Source organism: Canis lupus, chromosome 2, assembly GCF_011100685.1.
Source record: "Canis lupus familiaris isolate Mischka breed German Shepherd chromosome 2, alternate assembly UU_Cfam_GSD_1.0, whole genome shotgun sequence".
Classification (NCBI taxonomy): domain Eukaryota; kingdom Metazoa; phylum Chordata; class Mammalia; order Carnivora; family Canidae; genus Canis; species Canis lupus.
Window position 1 is genome coordinate 69,683,673 of NC_049223.1, and position 13,905 is coordinate 69,697,577.

The following is a 13,905-nucleotide window of genomic DNA, read 5'->3' on the forward strand; positions in this document are numbered from 1 at the left end:
GAGCCCGGGCGGTCACCGTCCACGTGGGCCGGGCCTGCCAGGCCCCCACGGCGACAGAGTGACGCTGCCCCTTGGGAGCAGCTGCCCCGTGTCACAGGGGTTCGTCGGCTGTGTGGGTTCCGGGCTCCCCTCCCTGCCCTCCCTGCCTCCCGCTCTCTGCCCTCCCTGCTCGCAGGACAGCGTCTCCGCCGGGGCCTCTCCCGAGGCTGCTGCTGTCCGGGGAGTCCGACCCCGACGGTGGAGGCTCAGTGCCTGCAGATGGTCCCGAGCCCCAGGCCCAGGTTAGAGCACAGGCTGTGGTCGCGCCTGGTTTCCAGTCTGGGCTCCGCTGCTTCCTTGCTGTGGGGTCTCGGGAAAATTACTCAACCTCTCTGAGCTCAGGGGCCTCACATGAGAGTTGAGATGATAAAAGCGGCTGCCTTCTGGGGAGGAGGCCAGACTTCTACGGATGCGATAGCACAGTCACTGGCTTAGCAATCACCCAGAAATACATCATTGATGAAGTATGTTATTATTACTGCTATTGCTATTATTGTGTCAGGACTGGGGATTTCTCTGGCCCCATGTGCATGGAGGTGAGCAGCTTCTCCTGCACCTGGAGGGTGCCCCCAACTTGGGGCTCTCATCACAGGAACAGTGAGAAGAGAATGCACTTCCCATCCCGTGGGCCTGGCTACAGATTCAGCCTCCAGCGCTCACTCGATGTGTGACTTGGGCAAGGGATGGAGCCTCCTCAGTGTTCCCTTCTGTAAAATGGGCACAGCAAGACCGGCCACCTGGGGTTATGTAAGGATTTGTGGGAGGCAGTTTCCTAAGCTCGAATCATTTGAGGCTGTGGCTTTCGGGGAACCTCTCTACCTCTCTGTGCTCCACATCCTCATCCGTAATGCAGTATCTGCTTTGTATGATGCTCTTAGCATTCTAGGTCCCGAGGGAGCGCGGGCACCGGGTGGCCCCTACAGACGCCCCTTCCGGCCACCGCTGCGCTGACCGCTGGGGAACCAGGCCACTGGCCCCGATGACACGTTCGGGAACAGACCGTAAGCGGCCGTGCATCATGTAGGGCTGACAATTAGAGGACGGGAGGACCTATAATAAAGGGCTCATGGCGGGGAGGGGACAGAGGCTCGGGGCGTAGGAGCCCAGATGGGGAGAGGTGCCCGCAGCCCGGGGCAGGACGCTGTGCTCCTTCCTGACGCTCATCCTCCCCCCTCCCCAGGACCCGTCTTGCATGCGCGCTGGAGGCTCTGGAAAGTGCCGACTGGTAAATATGAGAAGCAGGTAAGTCACCTGATGCCGCACCTCCCTGAGACAGTGGCCCGTGAATTATTGATGTCGTTCCTTATTCTTTGTGTGTTGTTTTCCTGTCGCTGTCAGGATGAGCTGGGGTACGATGCGATGGCAGAGAACCCTCCAGAACGGCCAAGCTCATTTCTCACTCCTGTTACGGGTCCATGGGGTCAGCGGGGAGGGCTCTGCTCACCCAGACACCCGGGGCCCCGGCTGACGGGGCATCACTGTCCTGGGGGTTCAGTGTGTCCCCACGGGCTTCTCAGTCACGCTGACAGGGAAGAAGGGACCAGAGAACCCCGCTCTGAACCTTAGGTGCTCCCCCGGAGGCTCACTGCCCCCCTCTATTCAAGCAGGTCTGGGCACCCCGACATACAAGCGATGGGGACCTGCGGCTCTCCCACGGGGGCGCCCAGGACCACCCCTGGGTCTCAGTGAACCCCAGCCCCACCCTCCCCACGCTGCACCGCAGATTGGGTGCTCCTCTCCCGACACTCCCGTTCGACCAGTTTTCTGTCTCTTTATATTCCTGGAAACAGTCATTCGACTGATGTTCCCACTAACCTCCAGCTTTTGAAGTTTGAATGGTTTCATTCTTTCTCTCTCTTGTAAATAGCACCGCAGTGGATTTCTTCATTCTTTCACTCTTCCTCTAAATGTCTGTTTTGTTAGAAGGGATTCCTGTAAGGTGTTGGGTGAAATAGCATGATGTTTTATTTTTATTTATTTTAATTTTTTTAGCATGAAGTTTTAAAAACAAATAATGCCTAATATTTAGGGATTGAATAATCCTCCAGTTTTGTCTACTCAACCTTCACGTGACCCCAGCTCCGGGACCTTCTCCAGCTCTGCGGGCTCCCGCCCCGGCCCCACCACCACTGTGCCTGGACTGGAGCAGGAGGGGCCTCCCACCTGCTCCCTGCCTCTGCCCAGGCCCTGTTCCTGTCACCGTCTCCCCAGCAGCCAGGTGACCCTGTGAGACTGGGGGCGGAGCCGTCCCTGCCCTGCTCCATACCCTCCAGGCTCCTGTCTCATTTGGCACAATAGTGGCCCAGGGACCCTGAGGTCTCTACCCCCCCATCCCAAGCTGCACTCCCTCTCTGCAGCCTCTTGGGCTCCTTCCTAGGCCCGGAGCCCTGTGCACGGTCAGCCTCAAGACTCACCCTTGCCCTTCCCTCTAGCTGTGGCCTCCTCCCCACACCTGCCCTGCTCCCTCCCTCCTTTGCTTTGGATCTTTGTTCCAGTGTCATCTGCTTTGACTGGCCTTAAAGCCACCTGCAGTCTGGCTCCACCTACCTCTGCATCCCCACCACCTGTCACCTTCCCTCTATTCAAGGTGGTCCAGTCACACAGGCCTTTCTTTTGCCACCTGAGCCTCTGGGCCTTTGCACATGTTGCTCCCTCTGCCCGGAGCATCCTCCAGGACATCTCACCTGGCTGACTCCTCCTTGGCTGTCACGTCTCTGCACAGAAGTGTCGCTTCCTCCCTCACCATGTTGTAGCTGATTATTGCACCCTGGGATCTAGCTCTGTATCTGGTACCTGGCAGGTGTATCACCTCACGGACCCAGCCTGTCCAGGGCCCTGATGGGGAGAGGACCCTGTGGCCCAGGGAAGGGAATGATGAGGACAGGGGATGTGGGTCCGCATGTGCCCAGGGATGCCAACAAGGCTCCCTGCCCTGCTCGCAGCTGCCTGGACAATCAGGATGGAGCCAGAAGCCCCAGGCCTCCGTGGAGGGGGCCCAGCAAGTGCTGGGTGCCTGGTGGGTGGTGGTGAGTATTCAGGTCACGAGCCCTTCCTGCGGGGCACGTGCCACAGGAGCCAGTAAGGCTGGCGCATTAGGAAGTGAACAGAGCTCATCCTTAGTTAAAACATAATTTGGTTAGATGACTTGCTCACATCATTTCCCTGTAATCACCCTCGGGCTCTGCGACTGCCTTTCTTCCCCATCTTTCCTTCCCCTCATGATGGTTTATCACTTTTCTTATTCTTCTCTTTGTTTAACTCTAAGAAGGGAGGGAGCAGAGCTGACTGGGTAGCCCCTTTTGCAGGAACCAAAGAAACCAGTTTGCAAATTGCAGGAAATGATTAGAAACGAGAGCGGCAGTTCCCTCAATTACAGCTGGAGGGGGAGAGAAGGGTGGTCTCCGGGATGGGGAGGACGGGGCTGGGGCAGGCGCCCTCCTCACAGGCAGGGGGTGGGGGGGCGGGGGGCAGGGCAAGTAGCACCGGAGGGGGCGGCGGCTGGGTGCTGGGCCTTAGTGAACCCTGCAGGCTCCACCTGGAAGGTCGGCGTGGGCGGCCGGGGGTGCAGACATGCATGGCGCACACAGACAGACACACAAATACATGCCATGCACACCTGTGACACACACACAAACATCCCCCCAGGCACACACAGGCACACAGGTACGCACTCATCCCACGTGCACACAGGCCACCCAATCCAGCCCATCCCTCTTCTTCGATTCCTCTCAAGTCACCCGTTCTGTTTGTGCCCGCTGCTGTGACTCTGTGTGCCCTCCATCAGCTCCCACCCGGACCCCCGCGAGGCCCCTGCACTACTACCCTTCCTCGATCACTGATTCACTCACGGTGGGTCTGTTGAGCCGCTTCTGTGTTGCAGGCGCTGTCCGGGCACGTGGGAGGAGCAGTGCCTCACGGAGCTCACGTGCGCCACGGCCTGCTGCCCTCCTGCCCATCTTGTTTCCCTTGGAGGTTAACCCTGCACCTTGCGTAGGGCCTGGAACCTAATATATGTTTGCCTTGTTCTGAATGAATGAGTGGATTCTGCACTAATCCCGGAAATAGCGTCTGAGCTTCATCGTTGAAGGGTTCCTGTTCAGGGGCTCGGGGCGCTTGCTAGCTAACTCCTGGGCACTTGCAGCCCAGTGGAGCCAGCAGGCAGTCGAGCGGTCAGGGCATAACTAACTGCTTCCTGCTACAGGAAGGAAGCTGAGCTGAGGCCCGCTGCAGGCAGCAGAAAGCCCAGCACACACTGGCTTTAACTGTCAGGCTGGAGTGAACTGGGTCTCAGGCAAGGCTTGATCCAGCATCTCAGTTATGCGAGCAAGGACCCTTGGTTTTCCTTCCCTCTGCCTCCCAGGCTTATCTCTCAATCTTGACTTCAGTCTGGCTTCTCATGTGGTTGTAGCTTCAATGTGGGTCACATATTTCCTCTTTCCCATTTGCTGGAAGACATTGTCTCTTCCAGGCCTGGAGGTAGAGGTGGGGTCAACCAGCCACCCAAAGGTGGATGTCAGAGGGACAAACATGGTGTCCCCTCTTCCCAGGGAGCAGAAACTACCTAGGCCAGATGAGATGCAGAGGTAGGTCTAAAGTCTAAAACCTGGGTCTGAGGCAGAGGGCAAGCTGTTTGAGGGAGAAGGGGGTGGGCAGGTGTGTCACTTCCCCTCACCTGCCCCTCATGCCTAATACTCTGTCTTTGGAGTGTTGGTTGTGACAATGAAGTTGACCAGGGTTGGAGACTGTGACATGCAAATGCAGGCTGGAGCTGTTGTCCTCACCCTCTCTGGAGCTGAGGATGGATTCTGCTCCCCGTGTGGACAAGATCCCCACCCACACACCCCACCACCACTAACAGCCCCCGGGACAGGCACAGACGCTGCCTCTCTGGCTCCTCATAGGACAGGACAAGACAAGTCTCTCCAGGTCTGGGCAACTCCGTGCTCTGGCCTGAAACGCTCTAGGGCTTCTGCACTTACTGGAGACTAGGGGGCTGTCAGAGCTTGTGTGTGTGTGTGGGGGTAGGTGTGGACAGCAGAGGCTGTGCACATGGGGAAACTGAGGCTTGCTTTCTCTGCATAGATCTGGGCTCCAGATCCTTGTTCTCAGGCCTAGTTTTGATGCAGCATCACAGAGTCTCCCTCCTGAAAACTCCCCGAGTTAAAGTTGGAGGGCTCCCCACCGCTGGTCTCCCCAATCCTCCTCCTGGGTCCCCTCCCCCTCAGATGTGGAGGACAGCCAACCTCTCCAGCCTCGTCCCCTCCACCCTCACCTCCTGCCTCTCCACTGCTCCAGGCCACAGTCACACTGAGTTCTGGAAAGTTAATAATCATGATGCATGCTGTTTATTGAGAACGTAGAATGTTCCAGGTGCTGAGCTGAGTGGTTTACGCACACTGTCTCTTTCATCTCTGCAACATATTTCTGATGTTTTCTATGTGCTACATGCTGGGCCAGATGCTTAGGAGATGATTGTGAACAGAAACTCACTTCTCGCCTCCTGGAAGTTCCGGTCTCACCAGAGAAAACACACATCAGCCAAAGAACAAAGAAATAAAATTACAAAAGATTCCAGTTCCCAGTTCCAGGCCTTTGGAGAGGATCCTAAACGGAGCTGTAATGTGGTCTATAATCCCATTAAAAGTATCATTAATTTATTCTTCCTTCATTCGTTGGGCACTCACTGTTCCCTCCCATGGCCAAGGGCCGATGCCAGAAAGGGAAGGAGGGTTTTTTGAGCCCCTGTCGCCTGCCAGACACTGTTGTGTCATTTTGTCCCCACAACGATGATGGTGTAGGGTAGACATTACTTGTCCTACTTTGCAGGCAAGGAAGCTGGGGCTTGTGGCTCGGGGCTGAGGTTGCATAGCATCTGCTCTGGGCCTCTAGACCATCCAGTGAGGGCCTGACAGACAGCAGCATCTCTTCTCCTCTCCATCTCCCTGGGAAGGGGAGTCTGTCCTACTACCTATGCAGGGGCCTGTCCTATGATCATTATGATGACAATAATAGCTCCGCCAACAGCAGAATCAGCCACGGTCACCCTTCCTTGCAGAGCCCACCATGTGACTGTCAACTTGCAAAGCACTTTGCTTATATAATGGCATTTAATCCACACGACGACAAGTGGGCAAGGCAAGTACTGGCCTCATTTCACGTACACGGTAATGGCTCCTTAGGAATGAAGTACTAGCCCAAGGGCGCTGGGGAGTCAGGGGCAGAACTCGAACTTGGAGCCACTGGGTCCTTGACCAAAAGGATGTATCATTTATTCAAAGAGAGGAGGGGTGGTTATTCCTGCAACAAGAGAAGAGAAGCCAAGGAGCAGAGGGAAGAAGAAAAACAGATGCATCAGTAGAAATCACCGTGACAGACCAGGAGCCCCAGTGAAAGGGTGTGCAGGGCAGATGCCAGGGTTCCCCTGGGAGCTCCAGCTCCCAGTGCCAAGCCTGCATCAGGTCCAGGTGCCCCTAAGTTCCCAGAGATACCCTTGGAGCCTGGTACTCTCCCCTCCCCATTTTTCTTTGCCTAAATTACATTGAGTGCTTTTCTGTTATTTGCAAAGAGCCCTGACTCAGATGGCAAGGAAACCTGCTTATTAAAAAAAAAAAAAAAAAAAAAAAAGCTTGCTTAAAAAAAAGGAACAATTCCAACAATGAGTGTCTCTTGCTTAGAGAAGCCTCATCAAATAAGAGGAATGAGGTTTTTGCAAACCTATATGGAAATTAAACCCACAATCTGGACACACACTTGTTTGACAAGTGATAATTAACTGCTGACAATATAATTTCAGTTTGGATGCAAACGTGTTTTTCATTAAAAAGTAATCAAAGAGGTACTTGCATCTGGGAGTCCAGCCTCCAGCAGCGGGAGCTTGGCTCCTCTGCTGGTTTTTCAGGGCTGGCATTGAGTGCCCACTGTCCTTGGCCAGGTGGGCATGGACCCCAAAAGTGACACTGGGAATGGATCTTCAGGGAAGCTTCTAGAGGGCAGCTGTCAAACTGTGTCCCTAAAGGATCCAGGGTCCTCCTCTGGACATCTCCAACCCCAAATGTGACTGGAGCTGGCTGGGGCGAGGTGCTGACCCCAACTTCAGGGAGGGAGGGGGCCCTCTCTTCTTTCCAGCCTCTACTATCCAGATTCTGCAGGGTTGAGAGCCTATCCCCCATTGTACGGAAGGGGAAACTGGCTGAGAGAAGTGGGCATCATCTGTTCCAGGCCACAACTGGTGAGGGGCCAGATGGAGATATGAACTCTGGTTGGCCCGACTCCTCAATCTGTGCCACTCACCCTACCTTCCTCTCTCTCCTCCAATCAACTCAACTCTGTGTCTGTTCCTCATCTGTAAAATGGGGGTAATAATTAACCCACTGCATGAGCTTACTGTGAGGTTTAAATAAGTTAATACACAGAACAGTGTTTGGTACATAGAAATCCCTTAATCAATGTTAGCCATGAGACATATTACAGATAACAACAATGTTGTTGTGCCACCTTTGCCCTCATGCCTCCGTCCTGTGAGATCCACGGGCTCAGCCCTGCAATCATCTGAGTCCTGTCCGGGCTCTCTCCAGACCTCTCACATCCACTTGACAGGAAGAGCCAGGCAGGACCCTGTGCTCTTGGGAGCCTCATTAAGCAGCAGGGACAGAGCAAGGGTTTGCTTCCCGACTCCTCTGAACACGAACATCTCAGCTCCTGGGGACAGTCATCACAGAGGCTCCACTTGCCTCACTCAAGCTCTGAGCTGTGGGGTTGTTTTCATCTGCATTTTATCCCCTAAGTCTTCCTAGATGTCCGCGGAACTCACACCCTACCCCTTGCTCCCAAGAGCAAGAGCAACACAGAACCGTCCCCTGGAACATTCTCTAAACTTTATTATCTCTAGCCTGTGCATATCTGTATTCTCTTCCTGGAAACCTTTTCCTTCTATTCCCAACTGGTGAAATCTGACCTTTGGAACCCGACTGACTCAAACATCATCATCTTCTTCTTTTTTTTTTTTTTAATTTGTTTATTCATGAGAGACACACAGAGAGAGGCAGAGATATAGACAGAGGGAGAAGCAGGCTCCTTGCAGGAAGCCCGATGTGGGCCTGATGTGAAGCCGGGATCAAGCCCTGAGCCAAAGGCAGATGCTCAACCGCTGAGCCACCCAGGCGTCCCTCAAACATCATCTTCTTGATCATACCTTGAGCCTGGATCTATTTGACCTGACTGAACACGGCGCAGGGGCTCTCCGAGGACTTATTAGGCTCCTACTATGTGCTTGGTGTGGTGCATCTTGGTGTGTCTCATGCCAGTTAATCCTAACCCTGTAAGGTGATCTGTAGTATCCCCCTTTAATGGATGAAGAAAGTGAAGCTCAGAGAGGAGAAACTCACCCAAAGTTACGTACCCAATAACTGCCAGAACCTGGGCTATTAACACAGCTCTAAGCTGTATCTTTTTATTTTCAGCTTATATGAATGCATTTGTTCCTCTCCTAAAGGCAGCAAGATGTGGTGTCCCCTAAATTTACACTCATATTTGTCACTGATCTAGACTTTAGATACAAAGGTACATGCTCCCACCCATACAAGCCTCACCCACAGGCAAAGAAACAGGACCCCAAACACATCCACATGGACATTAGCACTTTCCAAGGGATATTAGTGAGCACATCTGCTTTACTCCAAATCTATCCATGCCCCCAGTCCCATGTGCTGAGCCTTGACCTGTTCATCCAACTGCCTCCTGAACACCTGGCCCTGGATGACCCATGGGATCCTCAGCACCTGTGAAACCAGATGGACTTTGGGTGGGCAGGGCAAAGGACAGAGCTGGGGACAGATATGGGGACTGGGTTCTGACTTCTGCTCTGGAAAACCTTCCCTCTATGAACTCTGGAAACATTTGACCAAATACAGCAAAGGGGGAAGGGACATCCCCTGTTAGTGGAAGGGAACTGGCAGCCAGGTGGCAAGGTGTGAGTGGGTGCAACATCTGCTGTATTGCGGGGGTGGTGATGGTAGACAGTCACTGGCTGAAGGACTAGGCTCTATGCCCTCCAGGGACAGAAGATGATGTTTGGGGTCAGTGCAGGAAGTTGCATAAAGCTGAGACTTTCAAAGGCCTGAACCTTAGGGTATACAAGAAAAACAATCCATTTCCAGGAAATGGGATACAGCAGGGAAGTGTGTCAGTTTCCACTTGGACTCTGAGAGAATTGACAACCACTTTGGGTGATAGTGCCTACAAGCCTGTGCTATGCTTAGCTCTCTGGTTTTAATTTGTAGTGTAGGCATCGTTCATAAATCCCCAAATGAAGCAATTAACATACAATCGGTCCCAGGCTGGTGATGCTTCTGGGGCATCTGGCAGAAACCAATGTGCAGGAGGGGCACACCTTTCACTCAGGCTGCTCAGAATTCCCACAGATAAAGCCTCACTGATGATGAGCTAAACACTCACGTTATAAACAATTAAGAAAACAATTTACCATCCGTGAGAGTAACCATGTAAGCCAGGACAATAAAAACCCAAAGAACTTCATATAATAGAGCAATTCTGATAGAAAGTGCGATATAGATGTATTTAAAGTGATTCAAAATATGAAAAAGTATAAAAAAACACAAGAATAGAATAAGACATTATTCAAAAGGGGGCACCTGGATGGCTCAGTGGGTTAAGTGTCTGCCTTCGGCTCAGGTCATGATCTCAGGGTTCTAGGATCGAGTCCCGCACTGGGCTCTGTGCTCAGGGTCCCTGCTCAGCAGGGAATCTGCTTTTCTTTGCCCTTCCTGTTCCCCATTCATGTGCACTCCTCCCCTTAAAGAAATAAATACAATCTTAAAAAAAGACACTATTAAAAAGAACCAACTGACCAGAAAAAAATAGAAAACCTAAAAATTAACTTGATAATTATTGCAACCTGAAAAATCCTCAAGGGTGAATTGGCTGGAGGGTTAGGTAGAGCTGGGGAAAGAATCAGTTACCTGGAATGTGGACAAGAGGAAATTACCCTGAATGCACCACAGAAAGGAATGGAGACGTAAAATATGAAGGAGAGATTCAGAGACATGAAAGAGAGAGAGAGAGAAATTCCACTGGACCTTTATTAGATGTTCCAGAACATAGGAAGAACTAGGAAAAGTAATACTCAAATCTATAAGGGCCGTGACTTATACAGAACATACAAAAGACTTGAATTTATAGTTTCAAGAAACTGAACAGTTACAATCCTTAGAAACCCACAGGACTCCCGGTTTCAGCCCCTGCATGTTAAGGGCTTGGAAATTGTCACTTCCATTCTTACAACCAGAGAAGTTGGGTGTACAGAAAGTCTCAACAACTTACCTGACTCCATCAGGGAACTCAGGCTGCAGAGCAAACTGCCACCCCAACGTTTAGAGAGACAGGGGAAGCCAGAGAGTGACATCTGAGACCCTCCTGCCTGGAGCATTAGCTACTGGAGCCACAATCAGGTAGGAACCCTTCCATGATAATTCTGACAAGTTGCTAGAGGCTGAGTGCAAAGGTGAGAAACTCCTTGGGTGCCACACGCTTGTTTATCAGAAGTGAAGGAGAGAGGGACGCCTGGGTGGCTCAGTGGTTTAGCGACTGCCTTCGGCCCAGGGCGTGATCCTGGAGTCCCGGGATCGAGTACCACGTCGGACTTCCTGCATGGAGCCTGCTTCTCCCTCTGCCTGTGTCTCTGCTTCTCTCTGTGTGCCTCTCATGAATAAATAAATGAGATCTTAAAAAAAAGGAAGTTAGGACAGAGGTTATGCCTGGTGGGGGTGTAGTGAAGGAGTTCAAGGGGGCTTCTTGGTTTGTTGGTAAGTTTCGTGTTCACTTTGTGAAAATCCATCCAGCCAAATGCTGCTGATTTGGGCATTTTTCTGCATGTATGTTATGCATCCATACAAAGTTTGCCTTAAACGAAGCAACCAGAGAAAGTCTTGATGACCTATCAAGGAAAGATGCTAAGTTTGACAACAGACTTCTCTGCAGCAACTGCAGAGATCAGGTAACAATGGAATAATGCTTTCCGTGCCAAGGGCTAGGGCCATCAAATTCAAATGTTGGCCGAACTGTCATCTCACATTGAAGGCCATCCTGGTTGAAATGGAAAGCGCTAAAAAAAAAAAAAAAAAAAAAAAAAAAAAAAAAAAAAAAAGAAATGGAAAGCGCTAATACTCATCTGACCAGTTTTCTCCTAAGGCCATTCTTATGGTGATAATGGTGGTGGGACTCAATTATATTTTTAAGTTTCAGTCACTTCTGATAAATAACAAATTTGAAGAAATTAAGAAAAAATCTGAAATAATAAAAAAAATACAGCCTTGAGGGAGAAAGAAAGGTATCTTCAGGCAAAGTCTGAGGAATGTCACTCACAGGACCTTGCAAGAGAGAGCTGATAAGTGACATATTTCTGGGAGGACCCTGCTATGAGAAGGAAGGGGTGAAACAGGAATACAGCGCTGAGCGGAGAAACCAGTCAATGTGCGTTGATCGTGTAACGCAGGAGCAGTGGCACCAATGAGAGTGATGCAACTAATTTGGAGTGTCATGGGGAGTGGAGCCATCAGTTAAGATAAGAGGGGGGTGAGAATTGATGTGTTCTAAGATTGGAGAGAGGGGAGGGATTGTGACTCACTTCAGATTGTGTTAAGTGTGCTTATAAAAATGCAAGGATTAACCAATAAAGAAGATAAATAGAATGTATAATTTCCAAACCAGCAGAGGAGGAAAAAAGGAATAAAAACTTGATTGATACTACAAAGAAGAGAGCAGACCCTGCCCCTGCCACTCACATCCATGTGTGATTTAGGGCAAACAATTTAATGCCTCTTGAACCTCAGTCTCCCCATCTGCACAGCAGGGAGATGACATCCCCTTGCATCACTGCAGGGATGCAATGGGACTGCTCGTCTGGTCCTTGGTGCAGGGCGACGGGTGGAGGGGCAAGGGGCCGCCCTCGCCTCTTTGCAGCCAGGGACCTTGTGTAAGAATGGATTTTATGAGCATTGCAGGGCGAGCGTCTTCTTTTTTCTTTTCTTCTGTGGTGATAAAGCTTTCTGCAGTGGAGCTTTATTTCGTCAGAAGAATAAGAGATTATCAAAGTGGCTCAAGCAGCCTATTGAGGAAATTTCCACAGGGACAGAGGCTAGAAGCGTCTCTCCTAAGACAATCTCTGCTTTATCTTTGCTCTTCACTTGGTCGATTGCAGCAGCAACATGTTTGGAATGTTTGCCCCGTGTTTTCCCCAAGTTCTTTCGCCCACACCTGTGAGAGCCGCCTCCCGCTCCAGAAATGAGGACTCAGAGGTGTGGGGGGGAGGTGCGATCTGCCCGCGGACGTGGCTGAGCTTGGACTCAAACCCCGGTCTGTCTGACACTGAGGCCCCTGGTTCTTTGCTCCTTCAACACCCAGAACCCCCTGTTCGCTTAATTATTGAAGAATAGATCCTAACCAGGGATTAGTGCATCAAAAAGGTATTTAAAATTTTCCATGTTTAATTACTGGTCTTTTTCACAGGAGCCACCTCTGCCTATTTTTCCCTCTCTTTTTATAACTTCTTCCTTTAGGAGTAATTTGTAATGATTAGGGACAATTTGAAGAATGCAACAAATCAGAAGAGGAGCTCTGGCCACCTGTCTGGTTGCTGGTGTCCTTTGAGGGGTGCTTGGCTCCCTTAGGGACCCCTTGATCCAGTTCCTGGCGAACCTTCTAGGGCTGCCCTGAGAGCCTGGACTTGCTCCCGGAGAGCAGAGGGCTCAGGGGAATCTGAGCCGGGATGGTCCTGCTGGGTGGAGCTGAGTTTGGGGACCAGGTGGGATGGTCACTGGGTCTCTGTGCTCAACACCATCAACTGAGATGGGATATAGGAAGGTCCCAGAAGTGGTGGTGGGTCCTATAGGCAAGATGTCCCAAGGCGATTTGTACCACACTTCCTGGGGCTACCACTTCCAGGTCTTTGATGTCCCTGAGCACAGGGCTAAGGTCCCTCTCAGTAGCGCAATTGCCACGGACTCGGCCTCAGGAACCCAACTGCTCCTCATACAGCTTATGTCCACACTCCTCAGCATGGGGATCAAGGCCCTTTATCACTGACTGGGACTCTCTCTTCTGCTTTGTCTTCCTTTCCCCTCAACACACACACACACACACACACACACACTCTCACACGCATACATGCATGCACACACTCACACACTCTCACATACATGCACTACTCTCATGCATGTACACACATGCACATACTCTCACACACATGCACACATGTGTGTGCACACTCTCGCACACGTGTGCACACACACATCAGCTACATCCATTTACCACTTATGGTTCTCTAAACAACCCAATCCCTCACTCAGCTCCCCCTTCCTCACAACGGCTGCCCTTTTTCTAGAATGCTCCTTTTCCCCACCTGTTTGCCAGGTGAACTCTCCATCCTCATCTTCCGTGACTTAGCTCTTGTTTCCTCTGTGCTTCTGAGCTCACATGTCTGTGTGCTAGAGTGTCACGTGCTCACCCCCATCCGGGCACCCACTGCCAGGCAGCGCTTGCTTCGGGACTGGTTTTTCCAGACAGTGGGCTGCTTGGGTGCACATAGTAGGTCCTGAGTGCATATTTGCTGACAAATCGAGGGTGAATGTGAGGACTCCGAGTCGCTCTGTCCTTTCTGTATTAGCGAGAGGGATGGGAGCCTTCACATCGGCCCTTCTGTCCCCAGAACCCTGCCTGGGGCCTGGCACATAAAGGACTCTCAACCAGTGTGTATCGAATTATCAATAGATGTATACAAAGTGGCCGATTCCAGGCCAGGCTTTGCTGGTAATGATACCATCAGAATCACTGAGCAGCCCTATAAAAATGTCC

The 13,905-nt window shown here is 51.5% G+C and overlaps 1 long non-coding RNA gene across 1 annotated transcript; it reads left to right on the forward strand.

Annotated features, from left to right (window-relative positions):
• Positions 1-577: 577 nt before the first annotated feature.
• Positions 578-1,282, forward strand: LOC102156490. The gene is made up of 3 exons (XR_005355073.1): positions 578-786; positions 918-1,040; positions 1,220-1,282. It is a non-coding gene; the product is annotated as an uncharacterized LOC102156490 (long non-coding RNA).
• The last annotated feature ends 12,623 nt before the right edge of the window (positions 1,283-13,905 follow it).